General features: G+C 40.2%; 1 protein-coding gene across 3 annotated transcripts in view; it reads left to right on the top strand.

Moving 5' to 3' along the window:
- The window catches only part of KCTD1 (potassium channel tetramerization domain containing 1), a 122,203-nt gene that overhangs the window by 34,027 nt on the left and 71,975 nt on the right, over window positions 1-16,201 (top strand). The gene's annotated exons all lie outside the window — the stretch shown is intronic.

The raw sequence follows: 16,201 nt of genomic DNA, 5'->3' as shown, positions 1-16,201 counted from the left end.
CACACAAATGGCACTGCTGCAAATCCCTATGTGCGTATACTAAAATGAAGTTGATGTTAAAGAGCACTTACTTTCTTCCTAGAATTCTGGGTTTATGCCAGGGTGCTCGCTCTGTGGTTTATTACATTCAAAAACTGTAGCAATACTGCATTTAATTCCAAAGGTGGGAGCGTTGGGGTGTTTGTTTTGTTTCTTTCGAAGCACTAACCGCTCTTCTGTAGTATCAACATTTAATCTCAGATGTCACTTGCTGTAAAGGCAAGGTTGTATGTAACAAAATACAGGACAGGATTAACTGAATAATTTTTGTAGATTTTTGGGACTTTTCAAATAATTAGACTCTTAAATCTCATGTATCTTCTAAATGGAGCATTTGTGACTCTGGTAGCCTTCTGGTATTAAGGATGTATAAGCAAGTGCTATATGTAGAATAGATTATATGAGAGTGCAGCTTTATGAAAACAACAGTGCACTGAGCACAGTATGTGTGGATATTACCTGGTGGTGGTGGCAGGTAAGCACTGTAGTGATCTTTTAATTCTAAGAGTTGGTTATCAGTTAGCAGGTGTTGATTGTGTCCACAGTATTATTCTCTATACCTTGCCCTTCACTGCCCAGTCCTGATTTTGAGGGAAGGCAATGTCACGTTCATGGTCTTTCCAGCATTTGACGGGGGGAGTTTTTGAGTTTCCTGATTCTGCAACTCTGACTTGCCTTTGCGAAGGGTACAAGGCATGCTTTGTGGGATGTGATTTTGTTCTAAGCATGGGTTTTGCTGGTACTACTACCTGTGCAACATTGCTGATGTATTTTCAAATGGAATTGGAATATTGCTTCTGCTGCTAGGAGGTGACAGGGCTAGAGGAAGAAAACAGTGAATAAAGGCATATAAAAGAGAAATAGCTGGGCACATGGCCTTTCTTGGGAAAACCTACTTAAGGAAGGCTAAGCAGAGGGAAGTAATAGAAGTCATGGCAAAGCACAGGCCTGCCAGGAGAGATTGAAGGTTTGTCTGGAAAAACTGTTCTTTGAAAATCTGTTGTTTTGGGGAATATTTTTTAGGACCTGCTTGTATTTGGCTACTAGGGGTTGTGATTACTTAGTATTTTTTCGGTAGCTGGAGAAGTCTGAAACTGTTGTGTGTGCAGTATGAGAGGCTGCTGCTATTAATGTGTGCAGCTTCTGTTGCCATGTCAGATTCACTAGGACAGCATATTTCTTTAAGTGAAGAAACACAAAAATGTCTTTTGTAAGTGTGTATGGTGGCAGTGGAATTTAAACTTAATGTATTCTGTATTCAATTGAGCCATTGTAGCACTTGAAAGTAGAAGCTATGCCTGTAGTATCAAAGCCAGTTTAATAAATTAAGCATTTTAAAGCTCTTCAAACATAATTTAAAGAAAACCCAAACCCTGAGTTATAGTCGTGCTGTTTCAAGTTCTTCTGACATGTGTTTGTGTTTCAGTTCTGACAGTAAGTGTCTTTTGAACCCCTTGATGAGTGAATATTTCCAGCATAGCTATTAGAACCTGGAATTCCCAGCCACTTCGAGAGCTTGAGAGAGATTTTTTTTTTATCATTAGCAGCTTCAAAAGAACAATTATTAAACTCATTCAGATGTCAAGACAATGGCATGAAGCAATAATCTGGCAATCTCGATATAGTCGTTTGGGGTTTGTCTGTGAGATTTTACCTTAACTTTTTTTCCCAATGTGGGAGCATGTGTATATATGTATGGTGAGTGCTGAGTACAAATTATCCAGTAGAACTTGGACCTTAGTACTGATTGTTCCTCAGAGACTGCTCCGGTCAGTCTGTATATACAATCTAAATTTGTTGGTGTTGGTTAATCCAAACTTTTGGTCAACAGTACTTGTATGTTTTCTTTTTCTACCAGTATTACCTATATGAATGAGATCAAAACTAAGGGTCTCATAGATATCTTTGGGCCAGTTGAGGTCTCCTGAGGCTTACTGTCATTTGATATATTGTCAATGAAGAATAAGGTCGGTCTTGATTATCTTGCCTGAAAGAGCACTGCTGCAGGGATGAGTCAAGGCATAGGTTGCAGGCTCTACCATCTAACAGGTTGAGACATGAAAGTCATTAGGCTTCTAACTCATATTACATGTAGTCTAAGGGCCAGAAGCCTAAAATGCACCTTTCATCTGTGGGCCAGGTTACCAGAGTCATCTTTCTATGAGATTGAAAGACTGATATCCAAACCAGCAGCTTTGACTTGCTGGCCTGAAGGAGACCTATCCTGATATGAGCAGTCTCTGATTTGGAGCAAGTTCACTCTTACTTCTCCTTTTGGGTTCAATAGCATCTCGTCTTGTTCCTCTCTATTTCTTTCTTGGACAGTAGAGTAGGAACTGGAAACAATTTAACCCTTTAAAAAAGACTTCCTTAAATAATATCAGAGAAATACTTGGAGCTCACAGAACTAATTTTCCATAATTCTTTTGTTAGATCCCCCGAACTAATTTGTGCCTTGATATGTAAAATGCCTACTGACAGGTATCCATTCATTTCTCCAAAGAAACACGATTGTAAAAGCATCTTGCTACTGATGCTGGGTTGCTGCCCTTAGGTATGGGAAGACCATTGAGGGCTTCTCTCAAATGCTCTCGTGATTGAATAACCTAGGGAATCTCAGCCTATCTGTGTTTTGGCCAAAGGCTGACACAGTAAAGCAATCTATTGGACAAGCAGCATGTCTTATAGATAGTTTGACTTTAGTAATCCTAGAATTTTATATTCTGAAGCTGAAATAATGTTTAAAAAAAATCCCAACATTACTTTAAAAATCCAATATCATAGAATTCAGAGGAGCACAGCTATATTACAGACCAGGGAGAACCTACTGTTTTCACGTGGAAGATGCCATATAATTATTTCCTCATCAACAGGCTTCAGGTTCACCCAAGACACCAGTGAGACCATGCCTCAGACATGATCTCATGCAGCTGAATAATCAATTTGCCAGACTTAGGCTTCAAGAAGAGGCCATTTGAATCAGTATATCGACAAAGAAGACCTAATGTAAGATCCGCTGAAAGAAATAGTAATTTTCTTTAAATGCTTGAGGAGGGGGCAGTTGTCCTTTTGTGCAGCTGTCTCCACCAAAACTGTAGACCTTGATGCATTCATCTGTGTACAGATTCTTCTTCCTTTTTTTGAGTTGTTGACTGATTTTTTTCTTATGTCCATATAAATGGACCAGATGTTGTTTCTATTCTGTGAGGAGTTTTATGAGTTTGAAATTTGTTGTGTTTTGAATTAGATCTGACAGTTTTGAATTAGATCATGCCCTGCCATCTTCTCAACAACCTTTGATTTACTTTGGTGTCTGCAGAGTAGTATTTGGCAACACAAAGGTATCGCTTAAAGATTTGGATATGCTATTTTTTTATTATTTTGGTTTTTTAAGTGAAGACTTAAAAGCATAGGATTGCTTTCCACTGTCCAGACAAAAACCTCAATTTTTTCATTCCAGGAAAGATGAACACAAGGTGATGGTCTGGTAAAGGAGACTTTCTCTACTGAGATATGAGGCACATGCTATCCCATTGTTCCCTATGGTCAACCAGAGAGTCTATGGAAAATGGGTTGAGGTTTTAGGATTTATGATTATTAGTAGATGAAGCACAGGCCTATTAGTTCTGGTTTTTGAACCTGAGCAGTCTGTTGTCCTTCATTGAGTGCATTATCTTCTTGAAGTAGGATCAGACCCTTTGCTTGGAGTTAACATTCCTAAATCTCTCATCCTTAATGCTGTCTGCATGGTATCTACCAAAAGTTATTTTGCAGCAGGCTAAGACAATCTGAACTGACTATCAGAACTATATGGGAAGTTCTTTGATCATATGAGCATCAGTTGTCTGATATCTCTGATATCAGCAAAATCAGCAGTGTTGTCTATCTCATAGGTTCAAAGCTCCTGGACTTATAATTAGTTCTTTCCAATTCATCTGGTGCAAATATTTGCATAACACAGTGGCATTGGATTGCTACATCCTGTATTACCACCACAGAAAGGGAAGATTTTGTTAAAAACCTTCTATATATTTCTTTGTAGAACCTTTCAGGGTGTCTGTTTGCATTGCTGCATCTCCCATCTTGAGTTGCTCCTTGCATAAGAAGGTGGGTTCTTCTTATATGGTATTTCACAATACTTTCAAGTTTCTGCCCAGGGCTATTTCAGGTTTTCATATGAACCAATCCATTCCTGTCCCAGTTTTCTTACCCAATCTTCACTCTCAGCCCTCAGGGAAATCAAATTTCACACAGTTGGATCCAGTTAGGACACTGGCATTTTTTTGGTTGCTGGGGGTTTCATTTGCATCAGGAGCACAGAATTACCTAGGAAAATACCCAGATGTCCTCGGTCTTTTTTTGACAGTGTTTGAGCAAGCCTGGGTGGACCTCCAGGGACTAACCTATGAATTAGGCAGGTTAACATTGTTTACCTGTTTCAGAGCTTTAACAGTTTCTGTTACCTGTGGACTGTGGAAAGTTCCAAAATAACACACCAGCCTGGCCCTTAATTCAAACTTCTATGGGTTGCTGGAGACATCTAGTTTGGTAGGAGGTCTGTTGTGGTGGGAACGTTCTGCAGTTTGCTTAGGGCTCCCTTGTAATGTCTCCACAACAGCAGCGCTGTCACATGCTTCCTACTCACCTTGGATAGTACCTCTCAGGCTGCTGCCATGTGATGCTAATTGTTTAAAGAAATAAAACCTAAGTTTTCTAACTAATCATAATTTGGGATTTATTTTTAAGCAAATACTAATAGAATGTGTTTTATTACATCTTTATTTCCACTCTCCTTATTTGACTTCATCTTCCTGAAAGGCACATTTCTGTCTGTGGAGATATTTGGTGAGCTTTCTAGAAAAGCAACATCAAAGCCCATTGGGGTGATCGTTCTTAAACAACCATGATACTACAGTAGCTAAAGACTACAGCAGGTTTGCACTTTTTGACAACAGACATTGTATTGTAAGCTGTAAAGAGCAAGCTTTCTTGAAAGTTTCCAGTATTGCTATACACTAGCTCAGCCATTTGTGTTAGCGTGACTGCTCCAGGTCATAGTTATTTTATAATAATATTTTGTAAAAATCCTAGCAGGAAGGAAGGCAGAAGAAGTTGGCAGAGACTCAATTTAATCTTTGCTACCTATCCCAGCTTGCTCATCTAGTTATTCATCTTGTATATTTCATCATTTTATTGCTGCATGGTCTTGTGGCAAGGGGAAGGGAGAACTTGGACTAGGGAAATACATGAACTCTCTCACTGACCCTTTCTGTGGCCCAAAATAACTAATTTAACTTTAAGCTTTGGTTGCTTCCTACCAAGGTTAACAAAAAAGCAATTTATAAAATGCTTTGGGGTGATGACTGAAAATGTAAAAGATTACTATCTCTAAGCATGAATAGTTATAGATGCCGGTAACTGAGATAGAAACAGTTGACAACTTCAGTATCATCAGTAGTATGAATTATTAATAGTAAAAAATGAAATGTTGATGCACGAGAATCAGACTCGCAGTACACTTGTTCTGGTTGGTGTAGCCACATATACCAATTTGGGAAGGAAGTAGATACAGAACTGTGAATGATAGCATACTTCGTGCCTATTTCAAGAAATGCAGAAAATTTACACAACTAGTATTGTGAAGAGAAATCTTTTGTAACACATATCTGTCAATAAAGAGCTCAGAGGGATATTTTCTGGTCCTGGCTAAACCAAGATTAATTATATCTCTAGGTGTGTATATTGAACTCAGGGCATGTATTGACCTCATTTTGCCTCAATTAATGATCAACAGAGGTCAGTCATCACTTTCAGCTCAGTAGAAATATGTATTTTCTGACTCTCAGTCCTGTAATATATCTAACTTGCAAGGTCAGCTACTTGTTGCTTTTGCTTGTGGCTGGTGACTAGGTGAAAGAAATAGCACAATCAGATTAGCTGGTTCTTGCATCATGTGGTCAGTAGTAGCTGGTAGTGAGTCATCACTGAGAGGGACCATAGGGCTGATGTCTTCCTCTTCCAAGTGTCAGTAAAAGTGGGTTTGTTTATCATTTATTTGGAGGATAAAAAGCAATGTTTTCTACTTGTTCAGTGCTTTTTCACTCAAGTGTGTAAAATGACAGCAAAATCAAAGTAATGGATTGGTAAAGTACTCTTTGCATGTACACAGATCCAAAGAAGGTAGGTGTGCTGACTTTAGATCACAGGGCTTTGTGCCATGCTTAACTTTGGCTGTGTGGCTCATGAGTGTGTGGATAGAAATATTTAGGGGAATACATTTCTACGTTCAGGAGTATTACAAGGCTAAAGGCTTCAGCTCCTTATTTCTGAGGCTAGTAGTCCTCTGAAGTAAAAAACATTTAACAAACATTTTCCTTGAGGGGAAAGAAGAAAATCCATATCCATATTGTCAGCATGGCTCATAGATCCCTTTCCCACTAGGCTTGTGTGAGATTGTATGGGTTGGATCAACCTGTAAGTCAGGGAGGTTGTCAATAACTCGTTGAAGGGTCTGTGCTCCAAGAAATCCTTTCATTGCAGAGGCTGCTTGATATCAGCTCTGTGGACGGAAATTCGTCAGTAAGGAACACTTTATTATAGTGTTTGCACTTTCCTCCCCAGTTGCATGGCTACATAAACCAGGCTGAAGGCACCCAAGCTATGTTTCTCATTCTAAGTGGCCAAGAACATACTCGGGAAGGAAAAAAAGAGTGCTGAGTCTATGGGTATTGCTGGTCTGATAAGGAAAAGCCCATTGGAAACTGGGGAGGCACTGAAGTATTCTGCTTATAGGTCATTTCTGATAGGGTCCAGGTTTGAACTGTAGTCCTGAGGGTCAGTGGTTTGTTTTCTTTGCTGTACTCAGTTCTTGCACTCAGGAACCCCTGTTTGTTAGCACTAGATTTTCATCCTGCTCCCACATGAACTGTTTGTACTTCACTGGTCTTTCATAAATTGTAGTGTAGTTGCTAAACAAATTGGCATCTACTACATATGTAATTGCAGAAGTAAACATTTGGCTTCCGGTTTTACCATCAACACCCGGCCACCTCTTGGGTGTGTTTGGAGCTTTAGGATATAGATTCCAATTTCTCACTTGCTTCTTGCAATGATCAAACTTCTGGCTGGGTTTTGTGTATACAAGTCTGCTGTTTGAGGATGTATTTGCGAAGGTTGCAATGGAAATTATGAAAACTGCTTAAGACCTAATGGTTACCTGCACTTATTTTAATGCAAATAACTCATAAATGCTGTGTTGGCCAGGGAACGTCACCAGTTCCTGTTACGTGAACGTGTCCTCTAACTTAACTGGTTTCTTATTTATTCAAATGTAGTCATGTCATAACTAGACAACTGTCAATCTGGCAAGCTTTGTTTCTCCTTTGTCATTTGTTCTCAGTCTTTCTTTCCCCTTAGTCTGCAGCTCTCAGGATCTTCCTGTCTGACTTCTGCCCTTCAATACCTATTTTCTGATCCCATTCTGCTTTAAGCATCAAGCCTACTTTTGTCATCTGAATTCCCTCGTTGCTTTGTCTCAATTTCTTTTTTATCTACACTTTCCCATCTCTGTCAGAAGGAGTCAGCTCACAAAGCTCATAAATGATCTTTACCTGACCAGATCAAGGCACATTGCTTGCTTGCTTGTCCCTTTCTTCTCACACATCCTTGGGGTTTTGGCTCCTGTTAGTGGTAAGCTTTCTTTGAGTAGTTAAGCAAACAGATTTTATTTATATTGCAGTTGATGCTTTCACACTTAGTGACTACAATTGGAAGGCTGCTCTGAGACTCATTGATACTGACTTTTTTTGTTGAGTCTTTGAATTGATTATAAAAATAAACTTTTTCTAACAGTGATGTGTATGTTAGTTTGGATCTGTAGGACTTTTCCAGCATGCTTGTCTCTACACCTCATTTCGAGAACTTTCTAGGCACTGTCAAGGTGCTCCCTGCTTGTTTCAGAGAACCTAGGGATTCCTGCAACAGTTTGAAAACATTTAAGCTGAGCTTTTAGCCACTTCTTGTGACATGCGTTGTAGGAGAGCAGTGGACTTATGGTCACCTTCCCACCCAGTCCTTCCACTGTGCAGTGCTATGTGTGTAGACACCTGAGCTCAGATGCTCAAAGCAATATAACGCAATGCTCCACCTGGACTTGTTTATCCTGCTTCCAGCTAACTCAGCTGTGCCGCCCCTGGTACCCAAGCCAATTACTGAGGACCTATCTTTTATATTTCTACACACCGTTGCATTTTGCGGAACAGGCACTCAGTGAAGGTGAGCAACACTGGCAATTCAGTTTCCATGAATCAACTTTCTGTTTCCGAAGAGTTAGAAAGGTGAAAGTAATAGAAACAGGGGGTTTGCTTATAAGATGAGGTGGTTGAGCATAGCAGTATTAAATGCAGTGGGGTATATTTCAGTAGTTCATCAATTTATAATGATTAATTCTACCTCTTAAACCCCAGTGGGGTTTTCATGTTAAAATGTGACATGCCTGTCAGTCAAATGGTAGACATAATTGTTCTTTAAGTGACCTATTAAAATCTTGTTCCTTTTAATTAAAAATTATATTTGTGTTCTTGTGCAGGTCTTATTTGAGTGGTAAAAACTCGTTTCATATGAAGTGCATTGCAGGTAGAGAGCTCTCACAAGCTGTGTGACACACACATGAGGAGGAGTTATTGAAGTCCCAGTGCAGTAACATGTGGTTTGCCTTTGGCTCCTGCTGACATGGAGGGAGATGGAGGGATAAGCAGCATCTCCCAGAACCACGCCCAAGCCCTTTGCATTCCTTGCCTAAGAAGTTGCTTGTAGTTACTCATTGTGGCACAGAAAGTTATAATACACAGCACTTGCCATAAGTGTGTCACTTCAGAGCAAATGATGGATTGCGTCCTTCCACACCCCAAAAGTTGTCTTTGTGCTGTAATTAAAAAAAAAAAAAAAAAGTGTTGCAATGTTGAATTGGAAATATTTTCTGCCGTACAATGAATTTGTTTTGTTAGGTTGCCTGGATGTAATTGCAGCAATGTCAGTGCATTAAACCCTTGTCATGGGGTAATGGTTTCCTGCCACTACACCAGTGCCAAGAAGTGCTTTTCTTAGCATCTCTATTGCTGTTTATCTCTATCAGCAGTAGTGATTATTTTGCTTCTGTGATTTTTTTTTCTTATTTTATTGCCTGTATGCATACTACAATTTATAGTTCTGTGAAAAACTAACCACAAATCCTAAACAGTAGGAAGCCCTGCCATGCCAGAGAGCGGCCTCACTGGAAGCTGGTTTTAGGTTTGCCTGAACTTGTCAGCAATCTGAGGGGAAGAAGGTGTTCCAAACCGTGAAGGTCTGCCAGGCCCCTTCTACCCATCTGAAAATTGATCCCCCTTAAACAGTTTAGAGGGCCCTCGGGGTCTTACAGCTTACATAAAAAATGAAAGCCCTTCCTGTCTTAGATCAGCACAAGCAGTCAATAGAAAAGAGAAAAATGATCTTTTAAGTGTATCCCATTGAAGCCATTATCTCGAGGGCCTGTGTGTGATGCTTCATCAAAACATCATCATCTTGGTGACACATGAGGGAGAGGGCGAGGTGGCATTCATAGGGGATTTCAGAGAAAATGCTGCAGTGCTCTCAGTGCCACAGGACATGCTAAATATGATACAAGCCAGAAAATGAGAGCTGCAGGAAAACTGATATGTTCCTCCTTATAACAAATTGATTTCATATTCTACATGCTTGAAACAAGCAAATCGTTCAGGAAAAGTTTTGAATGTTTCTTTTGTAGGTATGAAAGTCCTGTAGGGCTTCTTTTGCAAGAGTTGCTTTGCTTTCGATCTGGATACAAACTTTCTTTTAGATTTTTTTTGCATTACAACAATAAAGAAAACAAAGGAAGAAAGGAAAATTGGTTTTTATACCATCAGTGCATTCTAGCATTGTTTCAGGATGTCGTGAAAGGTTGGACTGCATTATCATGAGCTGAATTGGTGTTGAGTTGGTCCATGTAAGCTGTCAGAACTTTTAGTTTTTCAGCATTGAACTTCTTTAAATTTTTCATGCCTATATTAATGATTTGTATGTTTTTCTTTGACTAGCATGAGAGAAAGGTCTTTGATTTTTCCTGTTCTGAGGTTGCAGTAGTTACCTAATGGCATATTGGTGGTATTTTACCAGATTATGTGGTTAGGAGCTGATTTTTTTGCTGTGTTTCCTTATTACAAATAATAAGCATGTTGCTCTTTGGTAGATTATATGCAAAAAAAGACATAGCAGAAATCAGATTTGTTTTCAATAATCAGTAGTAGCAATAATTCAGAAGTCCTATAAAAATATTTTAAGGACAAAAGGAAAAAGTAAGAAGTATTTTAGAGCACAGCTGAGCTGTCAAATGCACATTCTTTGAGATCTCTATTTCCTTTGGTGAAAGGTTTGCTTAAATAAACTAGTAGTAGGCAGTGGGTGTGTGCATTTGCACAACAACATACACCCAGTTGCTTTGTTGGCCAGGGTGATCCTAAAGGCAGAGCGCTGTCAACATTCCTAATTGGTTATTACCCAATAACGCACACCCTCCAGTGTCTTGGGACTACAGAGCACTTTTTACCTAGCCTTCCTACATGAATAATGAAGTACTTCAAGTATTCATCCAATTATGTCAGCCTCTCTCTTGATTAAGGGTTGCCAAATGCAATTGGACATACTTCTGACATAGAATTTCAGGCTATATCTGTATTGGAAGGGTTTAGTCATAATTCTTGACTTCTGGGGAGAGATTAGATAACACCATAATGGCAATTTCTCCAGCCTTAAAAGCTGTTGTTTATTCACTTTTACTATTAAATTCTAGTTTATTAGCAGTATAATTTGAGAGTTTTAGAGAAGTGTTGGTTGAGAGTTTTTTAGTTTTATGCCCTTTTTAGTTTTATGTCACATGAAATCGCTCATGTTCTTTTTGAAGCAGTAAGATGTCTTGCTCTTTCTCCAGGTACTGCGGACAGAAGTCACCATCAAACACACAGCATGTATAATTTTCAAACATTTGGACTGCATTTCTTTTCCTCTTCTAGTTTTTCAAAACATTTTTCTGTCCATCATAATTGGTCCTGATATGCCAATGTCTAACTTTTAGATGGATTTTTCTCTTGTCTTGCCAGCATTTTCGAAACGAATGTCCTCGTCTTGTGCAGAATTTGAAGGTTTAATTTCTCTTTACTAGTTTCTCCTGTGAATGAGTTCCCCTGAAGGTTAATCTTCTCTCAGACCTTCCAAAATCTGTTGAAGGTGTTGTGCCGTACCCTTGCTCATGGAAGTTTCCAGACCCGCTGCAGTAACGCCGTAGGGAGTCATGTTGGCTCCAGCATGCTGCTGCCAAGGAAAGTCCTGTGACAGAGTCTGTCTTTTTGGTGCAAAGGACATACACAAGTTGGGAAGTGTTGTTAAATGTTACTCTAGGAAGATGTAAGCTGGGGGAATGGTGACAGGAAAGGTGCTTCCCTGCTTCTATTTCTCCCGTGGAAGACATAACTTGCGGGGAAGGGAGAGGAGAAAATCTGCTTCTTTTCTGTAGCTAAAGTGTATTTAGAGGCTCCACTTTTTATCAGGCGTTCTCATTTTCCCAGTTGCTAATATTGCTGTCTCGTAAAGCTGGGCCTTGGGCCATGCCTTTCATACTGGCCTTTTCTTGCATAGTAGCTAACCCCGATAAACTCATCAGCACAGCTATAATTGTGATTTCTCGCTTTTGCTTTGGAATAATGGTATAGTTCTCCAAAAGTGAATGGATGCTGCTCTCTGGACCACAGAGGTCTGGTTCCAGGTGTGCATTTAATTCCTCGCTTCTGAAGTAGAAATAAATGCCCTAGTCAGGTATGTTTCATGGTTCTCTTTTTGGTAGGCTTAACAAAAGGAAGGTTGAAAAGAATGCTGTTGGAAGCTGCTGCTTGTCCTATATCATTGCAAGACGCAAAATATTGATTTGAAAATAGAAACAGCTGGTATGGCTGCAACTTTCAGTTGTGTTTAGCCTTCCTGTGGGTCACTTTATTTCCTATTAAAATGCTAAGCAGCTAAATCAGGGCAGTAAGTCCTCCTTCCTTCTCTTTATTAATGAAGTCCTGAAAACCTGATGAACATTAAGGGCCCTAGGACTGATGAGGAACATATAATAGGCTTCTGTATCATGCAAGAAGCATAAAGCTGATAGCGCAGTTCTCATTCAAAGAGTGAAAGTCAGTCATGTTTTTCTCCAAACCTGTCTCTGATCCTGCAGAAGCTCTGTTCCCAATGAGGACAGCTTGGCTGGAGCTCCTCTGAGAGTGGTTCTCCCAAGGGTCCTTTCTGTGGCTATGAAGGATGACAGGGAGGACTTTGTCCCTTGGCCTTGCATGCCTTAATATTTTTCTTTGCAGCGTACTTCCACTGGGAAAGGTAAGTGTTGATGAAAACTTTATCGGCTGGAAATTGCAGAGACTGCAGGAAGAACACAATAAATGGGATGAGGTCTCAAAAAAACAGGGTCAGTGAAACCTGGTCCCAATAAAGGTCGAGTTGCTTGTAGCATGTCGCTGACTAAATGTATGTATGAAATGAGGGCACATTCATCATAGCCACACGGAGTTTATTTTCCTCATTACTGCCCTGATATTGTTGGGCTGTAGTAACAAAATACTTGCAGCAGTGTGACAGGTCAGTGAGGGGGCGAGCTGGGAGAGTGAATAGCATGGGGGAGCTGGTCTCCCTGGTAAGAACTGACTATGCATAGTTCAGCTGGGAGGAGTGCTTTCCTGACAGTTTTCCCTTAGTCACAGACTGAGGGGAAGCCTCTTCTTTGTCTTGTCTAAGTGGCCGGTGATAATATGTAATAAGCCAGTGATGTACTCCCACAATTAGACATGGAATGTAATTTTGTCTGTGTTCACAGACTCGAAGGAGCAAACATGTCTTGTCTGACTTTGATCCTGCAAAGAAGCCTGAGCTACTCTCTGTAGTCATACAGTAGCTGGTTTTATACCCACAAGTATTGTTTAACAGAGGATTTTCCTCGAAGATCAACCAGCCCTTGAAGCGTAGTGAAGGAACACCCTGTCCTTTTGACAGTCTGTTGTGAGGCTAAAGCCTTAGTCAACAGTTTTCATTGATCCCTGCAAAGCCGTTGCTAACTGCCTTTGCATTAATGGTGGTGTAAATGTGCAGACTCCTTCCAGCAGTGTTAAGTCCTTGAGGTATATCGCTACCAGAGGTCTTTTGATATCAAAGCAGGTAGGTATCTGCTGGTGGAAATTAGGGGCTACAAAGATCACTTTTGTGCTTGGGCTGCTGTTGCTGCCCACTGTGGCTGGATCTCTGTGTGGACTGCTGGATGCAAGGATGGAGTGGGGCTTATCTGTGCAGTAGGGCGTGGGGCAAGGGTCTGGCAGGGGAAGCTGCAAGCAAATTTCACTCTCTTTTCCTGCTTTTCTGTGGACTGTATTGCCGCAATATCAGTGATAACATGACAGAGCCCAGTCTGACCTAAGGTGTCTTCTCCCTCCTGTTAAAAACCATCATGAAGCTGGTGTTCACCAGGAGGTTCTGCCTTCTGCTTCATAGCTGGACACCCACGTCCGTTTTGCCTCTTGTGATTTTTTTCTTTTTTTGGTAGGAATCTTGCAGTCATCACTTTTGAGGGAAGAAAAGCGATGCAAAAGAGAATGGCTGAGGACTGCACTGTAGGTTTCCCCCCCTCCATCCCCCACAGAGGGCTGCTTTGTTAACACAAGTAAATACAGACTTTTGCATGCAGTGGTTAGCAAGAGAGTATAGTTTGATGGTCTGGCTTCGCATTCAGATTTGTTGTTTTAAGACATTATCTTTCTCCAGATCCCTTCCTTTCATTGTGCTAATTGGCTTCTGCCTGCCTCTACTGTTGAAGTTTGTTTTTTAGGAAGGTAATGGAAAATAATCATAGTCACCCCATAGCCCCAAACTGTTTATAGTAACACAGGCAGCTTCTGGAGAGGTGGGGGTGGAGAGCTTTGATGAAACAGTGCAGCTTTTGATTACTCCAAACTATTTTCAGGCCTCTGCACCATTCAATAATGTGGTTCTGTAGATCTCCTGTAAAGATAGTAGAAAACAATTACATCTATGCCTTGTGGTGATGCAAGAGAAAAAAATCAGCAATCTAACAAAACATCTGGATTTCTGCTAAATTAAAAATTTGTTGCATTCAAATATATATAAAAATGTATTGATATTAAGTAGCTACACAAGTAGAGGGAGTAATAGGAGGATGTTGTAACATTTTATTTTCAGCAAGAACAGAGAAAAAGAGGAGTTTTTGAAACAGTTTTCTGTCCCTGAAAATGCCTGTGTTGAAACTAGCAACTAAAAAATTGTAGTTTTGAAATTCAGGATTTTTCTCACTAAATTGTTAACTCTTTGTCTTCTTCTTGTTCTTTTGGCATACGCACCTGTATTGGTTGTTGATCAGTTATTTTGTAGTTCCAGTCATTAGTAGAGTGAGGTGTAACTTAAACTATTGATCCAAGAGTTGTGCAGTGGTACCAATATCTCGGGGACAAGAGCAGATGCAGTATAGAAAGACCCTTAGACAATGGCTTTCTTTTTTTCCTGTCTAATCCATATGTAGTTAAGTTTGGTTAGAGAACCTTTCTTGTTAGAGAAAGGTTTCAACGTTAAGTGAATGAAATAATGAAAACGTAGACACTCAAGCAGTAGCCTGCTCCAGGATCAACATCTTTCTGCTAGTTTAAAAGCACGTTCCTCAGCTTAGTAGGCTGGGTTGGGCTGCCCTCCGTAGGTGTCTGCATCTTGTCCCTTGGCTGTAGCTTGATCTTAGAGTCAGCTTGCTTCAGCACCCTGCCAGAATACTTGAGGCTGACTGTCTACATTTAGGAAACAGGGATCCTAACAGGCAGTACCATGTGACTTCCAGCAGCACTCTTCTGCATTTCCTTTGCTAAAGCTGCATCTTGGGGAAGAAGCTAAGAAGTCAGCTCCTCTGTGAGGGTATCCTGAACTGCAGGGTAAAATAGCGCTTAGATTAAAATAGTTATGATTTCCTACATAATTTAGGAGCAGTGCAAGCTATTACAATTTTGTATCATATAAATTTGCTGGTTTTTTATTTACTGAAGTCTAATTTTCTCTTGAGATTAGTAGGAAGAATAGCGTTAAACTGTGCTTAATATATGGATTTCAGTACAGTTAGTTTCTGCTCATTTTATATGTGTATTTGCCTTAATATGAGCAGCTGGTGTCCATGCACAATTCCTGCTTGTACTCCTGTGGCTGCTTCACGAGGGCCTGAGTCTTCAGTAGTGTCCCTGTGCCATCCGACAGCCCTCACAGGAGTCCTGGAGATGCCTAAGAGCATCCTAAGTGGCACCACACTCCTGTGTTTAGGCAGCTGAATCACATCCTGGCCATTGTGTACTAAAGGCACTGTGATGTAACATTTAGTTTTGTCATGTGGTATTTTTGAGGATTTTACTGGCTGCAGTTATAGTGTCTGTTTTCACATATGTGGATTCATTATTCCTTACGTCGCTGTTTATGGGGCTATATTGCCTCTGTACTGTATCTCGGTTCTCTTCCTTTCTTCTCTCTCTACCTCCTCCACAGAAATACGTCTGACACTGTTGGGTTTGGCATGGCTGCAGGGATGATTGCACCACGACAGCAACTGATCTAATAAACAATAAAGCCGGTGTTTTGTATATGTAAAGTTTGCCAATGGAAATAATGTTATCTCTGTGTGTTTTTATCGCCACCACCACCAGCAGAATGTGCAGGTGTGGCTTTGGCATTTCTTACCTATGCATTAAGCATTATTCATTGCTCAGAGCCACGATCTAAGCTGCTTTAGGTGGACTTTCCTGTCCTCTTAACTGATAATGCATGCGCTTTGTATGAACTGATTTGGTTAATCGTATGATTTTTCCTAGTTACTGAAATGCTTAAATCATTTCAACCTCTTGCATGGAAGCAGTTAAACATGTAAATGTATGAGAATGAGTTATTCAGGTATAAACATGTCTGTCTATGTAGGCATATGTGTGTGTCCACAGTAAGAGTCACAGCAACGTAGCTGTAATGTATATAAGCTAGAGTTAATCAAAACAAGAGCAGTGTTTTTCATATTAAATTCAGCGCTCATAAC

Source organism: Phaenicophaeus curvirostris, chromosome 3 (genome assembly GCF_032191515.1).
Source record: "Phaenicophaeus curvirostris isolate KB17595 chromosome 3, BPBGC_Pcur_1.0, whole genome shotgun sequence".
NCBI lineage: Eukaryota > Metazoa > Chordata > Aves > Cuculiformes > Cuculidae > Phaenicophaeus > Phaenicophaeus curvirostris.
Note: the sequence above shows the minus strand (reverse complement) of the source record. Positions and strands in the feature narration are given on the sequence as shown.